At 31.9% G+C, this 14,539-nt stretch overlaps 1 protein-coding gene across 1 annotated transcript in view; it reads right to left on the reverse strand.

The window, feature by feature from the left end:
- LOC118195957 (complexin-like) overlaps positions 1-14,539 on the reverse strand; it is a 980,726-nt gene that overhangs the window by 747,525 nt on the left and 218,662 nt on the right. The gene's annotated exons all lie outside the window — the stretch shown is intronic.

Raw genomic sequence — 14,539 nt, forward strand, 5'->3', positions numbered from 1 at the left:
ATATCTTTTGTATTACTGTTAAGATGTCACAACATATTCAGTGTAAACGTACCATCAAAGTAGCGAAACCAGAGTCGAAACACAACTTTTCAAAAAAATTGACATAAAAAACATCCAGTTAATGTCAATAATTCCAATCCTAATTTTTCCTTACACTTTAGAAATTCCGATGGCTTAATTTTTCATACCTAGTTAGTATTTTCGACGGCAGATGGCTCTACGTTTGCTCCCCTCATTGCGCTTTACAGAAATTTGTTGTCGCTATTCCCGTTTTTCCAAAAATCGTTTTGGCTTCCGAGGAACAAGGATCTGTGTCTTCACCAACTTCCAAATCGATAGAATTATATTGAAAACCTACCCCTATCTAAGCTTACTTTGTACTTAATTTAAAGCACAAGACTGTTTGTCAGATTTCTGACCGATAGTGTGAACATCAAAAGCAGTGCACCGAAAGCTTTACGACCAAGTGCAGAACTCAGCTGTCGGTTCGATTACGATTACGGTACTGCTCAAGTAAAGAAGGTTAAAGGGATTCTCGAAAGGTGGCATTTTACTCTTAAGCTTAGTTTGTACAGAAGCACCTTTATCGCTCACTTTTTATGCTTACGTTACTTACTATATCTGCTATTATCCTGCTGTTATCAAAGATCGATTAAATAAGATCACTGTATGTAGTCCTGTGTTCGGTAATTTTAATACGAGAAGCCAATATAATACAATTCCATTGGCAATTCTCACGCATTAAATTACATAATTTCACAATTTAAAGTAACAGTGGTTTTTAATTGCTTAAATACATTTTATCTGCCAACATTCTTTACAAATGAATTAGATTCCCAGCCTATTACAGCGCTGAGAACATTAGCATTAATTAAAACCAATACCACTCTTTACCAAATGCCCGTTTGTAGGATTTAGGATTAAAATCGGTATGATTTATAAAGTTTTGTTTAAAAATAAGAAAGAAAGGTGTAAAAAGTATAATTAAAATTAAACAACTTTGTTTATTTGCTTTGATTCATGCTCTCTGAAATCCTAAATGTTAATCTAATGCTAAGTATGAGAAGTTGTCATTGTATGCGATAAGGTGTTATATTTGGGAAACGTTAAATAAATGAATTTAAGATATCTCTGAAGTATCCACATTTTATTATACGCGTGTTTGCATATAAACAACATATACATTTAAGAATACTGTTATATATTTAAATTTGATTTTAGAAAATACGAAGACATTAATTAAACGATTAATTTCTTAATAAAGAAACGTTCGAGTAAAGTCCAAATAAATAAAATCGGACTCTTTGTCTAATACTTGTGAACTATACCTTCTACTAAAATCGCCATTTACATCATTCTATTAAAAATGATACAAAATGCTGAATAAGAATGTCATCACCTATATTAATGTAAATTTATTTAAGCCAATGCATTAAATCGATCATCTATCGAAAAACAGTCATCAGTTTAGTACATAAAATATATTACAGAAACAGATTATAGACTAACAGAACAGATTATAGAGATATAGATTATTTCCCGGAAACAGATTATAGACTAACACGTCTAAGAGTTTACCCCTAAAATCATAAAATATTAAAAAGTTTTAGTTAAAGTTTTCCAAATAACATAGAAAAGGAATTGCAGATTTCATTTTACATTTTATTACGGGAAACAGGTTTAACGTAAACAGTGACTAGAGATCTAAAAGTCTGTTACATTAGATTAGGCACTTCAAGAACATTTCTTCTTCACCCAACCATGACTCATAACCACGCCAACGAATACTACGGACAAAATTCCAATGCTCTAAACTTGCTAATGTCTCCTAATTCTCTCTGTTGAGTGACGACGATACACATTACAATCGTAAATGAAGGGAGGGTCATTATGACCTAGAAGTACTTCCTTTAAAACAACAGAATTTAGTTTAATAATTAATCAATCAGAAATTAAAGATATAGATTTTAGAATCTTGTATTTTACCTGAGCTGATGAAATAGTATAACTAATGCATTTAAAAAGAAAGAACATTGCAATGTTTTGTATCGTAAATGAATGTTATACAGAAATTTCTGCCGTCATTAAAAAAAAATTTAAAAAAGGTTTCAGGACGTGAATGTGTATTTCTTTTACTGGGTTACTTGCGCATGAGGACTATAATAAATATTTCCCTCAAGTGGTAATTCTTTGTATTTCGTCAAAACACGCAATAAGCAGATTGAAAATAATAATCATTTCGAAGAAGTTTCCAGAATAACAGAACGATCACGCATTCAATATAACTCCTTACCTGTAGTGAATCAACTATCGTTTGCAAAACAACTATTACCCACAAAAAAATTTGTAATCGAATTAAAATTACAGAAAATTAACGTTATTTTAATTACTTACGTCATAAGAAAGAAGTTAAATATTTAAAATCTATTTTTGGAGATATTAGGTAGAAATCAATGTTAACTTATTTTTTAAAATTTTTATTCATTTTATTAATTTATTATCTGTCTTAACTAATAATCTGTTTTATCGGTATTTATCTGCTCTATATTTTTTTTCACTACACTTACTTTTATGTGTACCTATAAAATATATTAAATAATTTGATATTTTACGTCATTCCAAAATATTTTTGATCAATTCTATTCCTCTACCTAAAATCTACAGATATTATAAGCCTTCCAGTAATGAAAAATATTCCATTAAAACATTTTATAAATAAAACGAGAAAACTACGAAATAGGATAGAATTTGATGCCAAAAACGTGGAATGTGTTCTAAATAGTTTTTTAATGCCGAAAGTGATTAAAAAGTACATTAAGACAAAAAGAAAATATCAGTTAAGCACATTTCTAACTTTATGTTTTTTTTAATTTTAATTTTGATTTATTTTAATTACACGAAGCATTAAAATAAAAATCACTTGCAAATGAGTTCTGAATTCTCACTCAAACATTGTTGCTTATCTTTATAATAACAGCTACCAAACATTTTTATTGTAAGGCATATTTTTCTGCTATCTCTTATCCAAAAGAGTTTAAAAATAAGCAATTATAAAACTCCCCTGAGAAACGCGCACAGTATTCAGATCAAATTTCTTATAAATTTGCTTCTTTTTGTATTTAAAATATTGGAAATGTTGATAATAAATATATTATATGCAGAAGAAATTTATTCCTGTGCGAGATTCGGCATTTTTACTATGGTGATACGTTTTCTATAATAAATATTCTCATAAGTATTTTCATTCATTCTTTTATTTAATTTTTTTGGTTTGATAGACAAACTTGTGTCAGAAATATCGTAATAACTGATTAAAGCAAACTTTTTACCGCTGACCTATTTTCTTGGATTAAATTAACATTGTTCATATCTCGATATGCGGAAGAGAAAAGAAATTTCGAGGAAATTATTTTACAAATTTTAAATTTTATTTCAATTTCAAAAATAATGGTTATATGTTAAATGAATTATAAATAATAAATTCCAGCACGCACAATTCTTGAGATCTTTCTTTTTCTCTGTTTTAATTCCTGTGATGGTATACACGTTATTTAAAGTATTTTTAGTTATATCTAAGCACATAAATTTAAGTAATGACGTAATTGCTTAAATAAACAATAATTTAGAAATTTAAACCATTTATTTGCATGATGAATCTAATATAGATAACACATTTTTGCGTCTAATTACATATAAAAATATCATTTCATAAAATCCACATTAGAGCGTTTGCCCTAAAAATAATTTCAATTTTTGGGAGCACTAGAAATGTTAATGCGCATATTTAACCCTTAATTGCCTCGTTAAATGGCAATTTACGAACTTCAAAGCATGCGTACATATTTATATAAACAAATGTATGAAATCAATTCACATAATTTTGATACAAATATTTCTTTTACACTAATTATTTAATCTGCTGAGGTTGTTCGCAAATTTTTGAGACAATTTTGCTTTGCTACTAGAGAAACCACCTGCTTAGATTTTTTTTAACTGCAACAATATTTTCTAAAATGTAAATTATCATCTTCTACTTGATAATTTTGTTTTCATGAAAAACTGAGCTTTCAAAGAAGCAAGGGGCTGAAGCTATATTTGTACCCTTTTTGAAGTACTCTTTTTGAAGATTTAATTAGTTTTTTTAATTAAACAGAAATTACGTTCAGTTTTGTTTGCTAAACTTTTAAAATTTAAAGTCTAAAGAAACTGTAAGGTAACTAATAATATTTTGGGAACAATGAGTGCTTTAATTAAAATATATAAATAACATTTTAATCTGTATATTAATTTAATCGTTAATTTTAGAAAATACCACACATCCACAATTTCGAAGTTAAATAATTCACTTTGATTTTAAGCAATTACAAAATTTCTTCTTCAGTGCACGAACATTTATATAAATAACATTTTTATCAGTTTATTTCGTTAATTTTAGAAAATACCGCACATCCAGAATTTCAAAGTTAAATAATACACTTTGATTTTAAGCAATTACAAAATTTCTTCTTCAGAGCACGAACGTTTTGAAGGGCGGAAACGAGTGTTGCATGAAAATCCTCCGAACCAATATATATCATCTATAAATTATAATATCTGTCTTTTGCAAGTATCAAAACCACATTATGACCATAATCACTATTACAACCATAGTCGGAAAGGAGAAATTGATTGAACGATCTCAAAACTCATTTCGAAAATGCGAATAGAGATTTTTGTTTTTCATATACTTATAAAAGCCCTCCAGGATATCATTATTAAAGCATTCCCAGCTGAGATATCCGATACCCAAGTGTTCAATACCAATCCTATTAAATCCAGCAGATTGCGCTGATGACGTCTAAAATTGCTTATCCAATCATATCGCATTACGAAAGGAATCATCCAGTAAGTCGAGTGGATCCGACAGCCTTAAAAGATATTGCCCACTACAAGGATTTAGTTGCAGTGCCTAGCTGAGGGTAATATGTGGGTCACGCAGCGCACTTTCATGGCTGATAATTGCGGAAGATAACATAGTTATGTAGTTATATGATATTATTACGTTTGATAACAACCTATTACTCGCATTCCAACATATGATCTCTAAGATTAATTTAGTTATTATGGACACTGAAAATCTTGAAGCACGGATTTAACATAGTTTTAATTGTTCCGGTTTTAATTTATTTATTTGCATAATTATAAAATACATACTAGATGTAGTATATGCATATGATAAAACAATTACATAATATAAGGGCAATGATTGTTACCATATACAATTTCTATATTTGTATATTTATATAATTTTTATATTTCAACTCAAGATTAGTTTTCAAAAAATGCAAATATATCATTGTAATGCCTTGAAATACATACTGCGATAAAACTATAAAAGTAACAAAATAAATTACTCACAACACATAAAAGTTCACATCAAAACAATACCATATTCCTTATGGCAGAGTGAGGAAATCTAAGAAGAGATATTTGATGCATTGTTAATTATATATTTGAATGAGAATAACTGCTGAATTGAGTTTTTCATATGCATTTTTGTTTGCTTTATTATGTTTGTTGAGGACTAATATTTACTTCCTGGAGAATATTAATAATAAAATTAAAAACATCTGAAAGCCATATCTTTCTGACGGGAGCACATATTCCGTAATTTTACTTCGCTCTGGAACGAAAGAACTTTCAATTATTTATGTTAAATTTCTCTCCTAAGGTCTTTAAATACTGAAGAATTACCTGTTACATCTATTATATGCTTATATATGAGAGTCTGATTACGCAAGAAAAAACGGGCTTCTATCTCAGGCATCCATATTCAAGGTGGTGGTGTATTTAATTATGGCAAAGCACACGAGGGCTATCTGCCTAAAGAGAGGGATGCCTTTCGTGGAGGACTTTCTAAGGGAAACTGGCTCGTATACACGTTACACATGGAGAAAACCACGAAAACGCCCATGCAGCCAGCCCGTTCGCGGGATTCGAACCTCAGACCAAACTACCAGTGTTCAGCGTCTTTACCGCTCGGCCGTTGGTGGGCCCATCCATATTCAAGAGGTTTTCAAATCCTTCCATAATACTTTTCATAAATGAACTTAAGTACTTTTTTCAGTTTCAAATTTATAAAATATGAAATTAAAAGCAGAATCACAATTTCAAATTTAAAAATTACCTTTGATAAGCAGTCTTTTACAAGCATTTTAATCTGCTACGTTTTTCTTCAAAATTCTCGCTTCAAGCCATTATGTTTCCCGTTCACTGACGACCTATCCCTTTGAGAAGATTCAGTTTGCATCTCAAAGTTAACTTGTACAAGCAATCTTTGCCGTTATGCGTCGACCGAAATTTAATGTCCTGATGTAACATTCGCACTTTCATACGTACCGTAGTGTGTTATTTTGCAACAGGCCTGTGTAGTATCATATTGATTTAGTAAGTTAGCTGGTTTTACCTATGTTTTGAAATGGAGTTTGTAGAATCTCTAGTACGAATGACGAATGGTAATAAGCATCAGCACACAATTTATCTTGCAACGTAATTTTTGAAGTATTTCGCACATAGTAATTGTGCTGCTCAAAGTCTTGGGATCATTTGTATTTTACTAGATTATTATTATCATTGATTTGTCCACATTTCGATAGATAGTAGATTCCCCTCTGGGGTGCTGTATAATTTGGTTTGGTTCACCTCCGTGATCGGAATCTATCTCAGCGGCGCCCTCACGCACTTACATGAATATGAGGGAGTTCTGACTATCATACATAAGTATAGTTAAGAACTTGACGCTTAATTTAATCAACAATTTAATTGCATTATTTTAGTCTCATCGCTTTAATTTAATTAATTAAACTTTGTAAGAAAATCAATAAGATTTCTTTAGGCTCTTCTCACAATCAAAGCAGTTTTCTAGGAACCGAACAATGCCCTAGAATAAATTAGTATTTCATACAAGACATAAAAAAAAAGAAAACCAAGAAAACAAAACACACAGAAGGACAATGTATTTTTTAAAAATAATTTTAAACTGAAATATAACACGTTGGACTATTTGCCGAAATGTTTTATATATTTATTCTGCCTTAGTGAGTAAACTGAAAATTACGGAGAGGCAAGACCTTCATAAGAGACTCTGATGCTTTATAAGAGGCCTGCCATTATACAGCGGTTAAAGACGGCTGAATTACCAGTAATTCGTACCAGATTTAAACCTGGTCGAATAGCCTGGCGGCATTTTCCCTTAGAAGGTCGCCCACCAGCGGCTGAGCGGTAACGTCGCTGAACACTGGTAGTTCGGTCGGAGATTTGAATCCCGCGAACGGACTGGCTGCATGGGTGTTTTCGTGGTTTTTCCTATGTGTAACACGTGTATACGAGCCAGTTTCCCTTAAAAAGGTCCTCCACGAATGCATCTCTCCTTTAAGGCAGATAGCCCTCGAGTGCTTTGCCGTAATCTAATAAACCAAACCCTTACAATGTCTTCGACGAAGTTATCATTCTCCTTAGGCAGATAGCCCCTTTGCCATACCTTCCCTAAATAATCTTCCCTAAGAAAGTTTCATTCAGCTCTCGTACTGCAATTCCGGCCCCATATTCTGCAGATTCTTTTATACAAATGATAGTATTAACTTATATATTTGAAACATATTAAGCAATTTTATCAACATATAAATTAAAATATTTAAGGATTAATAAGAGCATGTAATACTATTTTTTCTATCTGATTTAGAGATTAGAGGTTATTTATTGCTATGTAAGCTAATTAGAAAGAAAATGTACTTTTAATTTTTAACATTTAAAGGAACATTTAACCGTCATTTAAAATTCTATCGCATATCACCATTCTAAATCTAATACTTCAATATACATAATATTTTAAATGCTGAAAAAAAACATTATCTTAATAAAAAGAATCTTCAAAAAAAATTCTAAATTCATTCTATTTATATGAATAGCAGAACCATCTTTTTTCCTTTCAAAAATACATAATCGCATGTATTATTATCTTAAACATCTTAAAATCTTCTATTAATATTAATTACTTCCTAGTATTTCATTCAATGGAAAGCTGCTTGAGAGGCCTCTTAAGAATCTTCCGTGTTTATATTAAATTTTTAAATGCTTGATTGTTTTCTCTCATTTCTATTTTTTCAAGAGCATGATACTTTTCTTATCAGTGAAAACAATAAAGTAATTAAAACTTTCGAAACTGTTGAAAAACACTCGACTAATTTCAATAAAACATTTCATCAGAGGCTTCTATAAATCATTTTTTATTCATCTTTTCATTTAAGATCCAGAGTTTCTTTGTTTCCTTTCCCTTTCAAACAATAGTTCTACAGATTCATATATTATAATGTAAGTTATTATAAAGTACATTCAAGCTTAATTATTATATTCATAAGTCAAAAGAGAAATTTGCCATTAAAAAAATAAAAAAACACAAATCCCTTTGTAGTCGGAGTAGCGGTTCTATTCCTGGGTGCACATAATGTCAAATATCGGTCATCGGCACTCGTCGCAGTAGTTGGCCGTCCTTGGCTGAACCTCTTTAGATGCCGAATCTGTGGTTTGAAATTGCCTCCAAAGTCTATGAACCACAGAAGGACTCACATTTAGCCATCTGGCCACTTCTGTTTGAGTTTGTCCTGCCTCTAGTCTCCCATCGGCTCTCCATCGCAGTTCTGCAGGCAAATGATGTCTGGAGGTCATTGTTACGAATTGGCTATCTCAGATTTCTGATGTCACTGTCACAATGAAATATGTGGGCTTGCTCTCAAACATGTACTTTTATGCTCCTCGCAGATGGCGTATTAATAAAGCAGCGCCACTAATTTGCATATCGCAGTTTTACTCAGCTACTCTTACTTGGCAACATATTCAAATTTTACACGGTTTGGCTTATTTTTGAGCGAGTTATCGCTATTTTTGTGATTTTTCCTTAATTTATGATAGCCGGTGTAAATTAGTTTCTTATTTTGTAGCTTAAGTTACAGCCCAAGTGAAGCTTTCCTGTAAGCCCGGGAGGAGCCAACTGCCATTATTCTTCGAGTGGAAGAAAGACTATTTTAACCCTTCTCTTTGGACTTAATTCCTTTTAGTTGGAAATAAAATAGTTGGAAAATAGTTGGAAATAGTTGGCTTCTATAGTTGGAAAAAGAACAGTGAATAGTCGCTATATTCTTCTCCAAGGTTCCAGTTGCTAGGGGCACATAATTCACCTAATCAATTTCTCGAAGATTCTAGTTGCTAAAGACACATAATTTAACTAATCAATTTCTCCAAGGTTCTAATTGCTAAGGGCACTAACTAACGTATAGTGTATATCATACATTAAATGGGTGTAAAATTACATCAGTTAGATAGTTTCTGTAAAAATTACTGATTTAGATTATTAGGGAATGCATTTATTGTTTTCAGTCATTCAGTTGTTAAATTTGTCAGACATATAAAATACGAAAGACATACACCATACATTTTAATGAATAGCAACACCGAGAAAGAAATATGTGTAGAACGAAAAGGAATTAAATTAAAGAAAGAACTTATATTTCGCGCATTGGCAACATTTATAAAAGTAAATGGTTGACAGCGTTGTTCTTGTTACTAATGCTCACTTGTTTGACCTATAGTCAGCCCAAGCCCACATAAATCTTCATAGTAAGGAGTGTAAGTTTAAGCCTGTCGTTGGCAACAACCTTGAGCACCTTACAGGTGACAGTGCGATTTAACTCAGCTCCGCCCCCAAGTCCGATGGAGAACACGCCGGGGGGGGAGGGTCCAAGGGTCTAGCAGCCCTCTTTCATTACCAAACTCTCGAGAGGACGTTTGGCTCGTGGCATATTTATAGTGCCCCTCTGCCGCGCGTATACTATACATTTACAAATATTGATGCTTTCTCCGGGATTCGTACCCGGGCCCTTCGGCACGGCAGTCACCGACGCTCACCACCATAACTACATTGCTGGCTCATTTCTCGATACAAAATCCGAAATTTACTTAAGATCTATTTATTGCGCGCAATATTGCTTTGGAAGTCCAGATTAAAAAGTATTTTCATGTTTATATTATGTGCTTACCGCTTTCACAATTTCAACTTTAATTCAAAACTCAAATTCAACTTTGATTCAAAAGTTTCAGAAATGGCTGTAAATGATTATAGTAGAATGGAACACCTTGGGAAACCAGAAAAGACATTGGTGAGTTTATCCTTAGAACCTTCTTATTCATGAGTTTATGATAAATTATAATAGAAGTTGGATAAATGATCAGAATCTCATATTAGGGATTCGTTCTTTACCTTTTGCGAAGAAGATAGTGATTGAAATTTTTTTATTAAAATATAGTTTAGCCAGGTATTATTTGCAGTTTCACTCGAAGAGTAACAAAATTAAACAGTGAAGAAAATTGCATATATCTCCTGTAAATAAAGTACTCTTTGTTACCATGAAAAAGAGCAAATTCTTCCAACCATCAGACAGTATATTAAAATAAGACTGAAAGAATGTGACTAAAGTTTACATAAAAAGTGTGCTCTGACATCCCGTGTTTCGCATTTGACATCTCAATGGCTGCTGAGGAAGAAACTCGATCCCGCCAGCAAATTTATTGTGTTGAAAAGCTGAAGTCTGAAATTTATCGATGTGAATAATTTTTAAAAAATATATTGTTTCTTGAGAAAAGCTTAAAAAATAAAGGAGCAGAAGAAAAAACTCTTCAGCATCTAGAACTAAGGTCCGCAAAGAAACTAAACTCAACATAAAATAATGCATTTCACTTAACAAACGTGTACCTCTACAATGTAATTTGTGAGAGTTTTGGTATTCCTATACGTTCTTTAATTCAATTTTGGACATAAATGATAATATAATAGAAATTAATATATGTTACTTATACAATCCGATCTTATCTCTTAAAGCTGAATACATATTACAAATTAGTGCAGACACTGCAAGCACTTATGCAGCGAAGAATTTCACGAAAGTGATTGCAGTGATGTTATTTTTATTTACATTCTGAAGTTTGTTTTAAAATCGTTAAACGTGTGACCTTATGTACACACTCAAAAATTCGAATATGACTGGTTATAAATTTTATTAGCTAAGCCGCGATCAGAAAAAAAATAACATAAGAGCTATATCAGGCTTGCAGACCAACGACTGACCATCACTGTTGTAAATAATATCACAAATGACCTTAAAGGAGAACATTCTTCTGTATTCAACACGAAAAATACTTACGAATCTTTTGAATAATGAGACAAGTGACAGGTGACGGAGGACGCGGACGCCTGGTGTCTAACATAGATAAGCAGGCATGTGATGTGTCCCGCGTCCTCCCCTATTTAGAAGCAACAACTCCCTGGAGCCACAGAAGGCTCCAGCTGGAATTTACAATGATTTAAAACATAGAGGCTATAGTGTCATACTGGAACAGTTTAAGCTTTACGTAGGTGATAGAATAACATAATGCTGTGATTGTACATAAACTCATATCAATATAAATAAACATGGGAGAGTAACAGAGAAAGGAGGAAGGAGAAAAGATGATAGTAATGAAAGTGAGGAAGAGTAGAGGAGAGAGGAGACGTGAAGAAAGAGCATGTGGACATACACTAGCAAAAGAAATAGCAGTTACGCAAACATTAATACTCAGCATTAACACGATAACGCACATAAACAGTACATTCTGATTTGGAAGGCATGGCCTTTATATCTAAATATGTGAAAAATGTACGTTACAGAGGCAAATAATAGTGCAGAAGTGATATATATATACATGCGATTTACTAACAGACGCAAATAAAAAATGCTAATATATAGAATATGTTAAAAAAAGAAAGAAAAAAAGAAAGTGAATAATTAGACAGGTGAATCCTATAAATTGTAACAGTAATTTTTCAGACTCTATGTAAGAAAAGGTAAGGACTGGAACAATAGACTGATGTTAACTAGTTCAGTCGTTTTTGTGTTCTTTTCTTATTTCGCTTTTAGTCATTAGTCTGAAGTAAGCATTTCAAGTGAAGCTGATATTGGGAAGAAATGTCAGTCAAAAATTACAAAGCTGATAATTTTACTAAAATTCACATGGTTAATTTAAAAATGTAGGAACTAAGCAGCCAATTACCAATAATCTTTGTTAGTTCACCTTATTGATAACAAAAAGAGGAAAAATCCAGAATTTCAAGATATCTTCGCCATTTCAAATATTTTCAACTCAGAAATGCATTTCTTACTATTGGCAGCCAATCCCGTTATGGTGAATGAGCTTAAAGCATCTGCTTGAGTTTGGTGATATCCTGTTCGGGTACAAATACGCTGCATTCAGGTAACACCATATGTGATATAAGTGCAACTTGGTGCTTCAGTTTCCGAACTACAATCGAATTAAGATTTATAGCATTTTCTTCTTGTAGACTAAACTACATGAGATATTCTTCTTTATATCATATACAGTGCATATATTTTTCCTGCAATATGTAGAAAAACATGATCTGATCTGATCTTTCAGATCTGTTGTCTCTATCAAAGTAAACGATAGATAGTATTTTGGCAGGTAACTCGTTCTGAGTTACATTAATTACAAAACAACATATGACGTATACTATACTTTGCTGCATATTTGTTAGAAAAATCGCCAAATGTGTATATATAATAATACGATTAATTCCAGCAATTAAAAATCATATATATTTAACGTTACATACTGTTACCTTTAGAATCATAATTATAGATGGAAGAAAATTATCTTGCTTAAAACCTAGCATAAGAAATACTTTAAAAATTTATGTATCATGATACCTAAAAGTGTTGATACTTTACATAGTTCCATTTAACTTTAATGAAGAAAACGTTGTAAGGAATACCAGCACTAATAGTTTACCGAACTTTATAAATAGTAAGTTTAAAGTAACAGGATTAATTTTAAATAAAGATTTACCTAAGATTTTTAAATTTTGCATTTCGCACTATACACAGTCTACTCATACTTGAAACGTTCTTTAATTTTTCTATTGCTCATAATTATGAGATTCAGTGTTTAAACAATTCAAAATTTAGTGAATTAATTTTAAAAGTTTTAAATTAAACCCTTAATATTAATTCGCATAAAAGATATCTTCTGAAATATTATGGAGGTCTATTTCAAAGACTTTCATGGTGGTGTCAAAAAAAACGCTAGATCTAAACATTTTATTATTTTACTTATATTACATTAAAATAACGGCCGACCAACCGCCGAGCGGTAAAATAGCTGAACCCTAGTTATACTTTCCGAGGCGTATGTAGCGTGTATGGGCGTTTTCGTGGTTTTCCCCATGTGTTAGCATGTATAGGAGCCAGTTTCCCTTAGAAAGTCCTCAACAAAGGCATTCATTCCTTTCGTGTCGTGCCTAAATGCGAAGCCCGTAAATAATAGTAATACATTAAAATAACTCAACTAAACGACTGCAGTACAGTAAACACAATCATGTACAGAATCCAAAAGAAACGAAGAGACGTAAAGTTACTGACAATATTTATTTCTTGCTGACAAAATGTGCATTTTATAAAACCAAAATGAAAAACATCTCGACACTAAAGCAACATTCAGCTATATATATTTCAGTAGAAAAAGGGCCGCAATGTATTTGATATAAAGCTGCAATTCATTTAAGTTGTATTAGATAGAAAAGCAAATAGTTTGCCTTCCTAACATGATATACGATGCAACAATTTTGTCCACTTTCTATGTTACATCAAATATAAACATAACTCATATACGTATATTGCACAAAATCTGCTTACAAGAAATAACATAGTATAGTAGAAAAAAGCAGTTTCAAGAAAATTTAAAGTGCGGTTTATAGTATAAGGTTCATCTTAGCTACAAATACTTGGGAAAGTATCCGTAAAAAACTACAATGTTTACTTATATTCATCAAAGTGATGAATATATAGAATACTACAAAAGTCACTTGTCGGCATTTTCGCAGACAGACGCTAAGTCTAAAAATTCTTCCTAAATCTTACTATTTTGTAGGCGTTCAGAATATACAGGTATTTAAAATGTTCCTGGCGCAAAAGTTAGAGCAGCTTCATCTAACTGAGCAATACATATATAACCTTTTTTACTTCCTTGTACAAAGTAAAGGAAGTATTTTAATCGCGAAAAATTTTGAGTATCATATTTCAACAAAAATAGCCATTTTGACCACTTTCGAATTAATTTAAAATATGTTTATGCGTGACATTCGTACTTACGGATAAGAATAAAGGACTCTTTCGCAAAACGGATTAAAAAATGGATTAAAAACGGATTCAGGTGGGATTTTTTTCGCAACGTCTGTATCTACGTATGAATGTATCTCACATGACTCAAAAGTTAGTAGCCTCAGAGAGTTGAAATTTTCTATAAGGGGACTTCTACAGTTGTGTACCTTCCTATCTGGTTGCAATCAGCCACTCCAAATATATATGTATATATGTTACGGTGAAACACCGAAATCTGCAGAATGTCGATTTTAACCGGTGAATGTCAACATTCACATAAGTCGCTTGGTGTATGTCCG

Source organism: Stegodyphus dumicola, chromosome 4 (assembly GCF_044657685.1).
Source record: "Stegodyphus dumicola isolate Sdum_Otavi_A_Nest chromosome 4, ASM4465768v1".
In the NCBI taxonomy this organism is placed as follows: Eukaryota; Metazoa; Arthropoda; class Arachnida; order Araneae; family Eresidae; genus Stegodyphus; species Stegodyphus dumicola.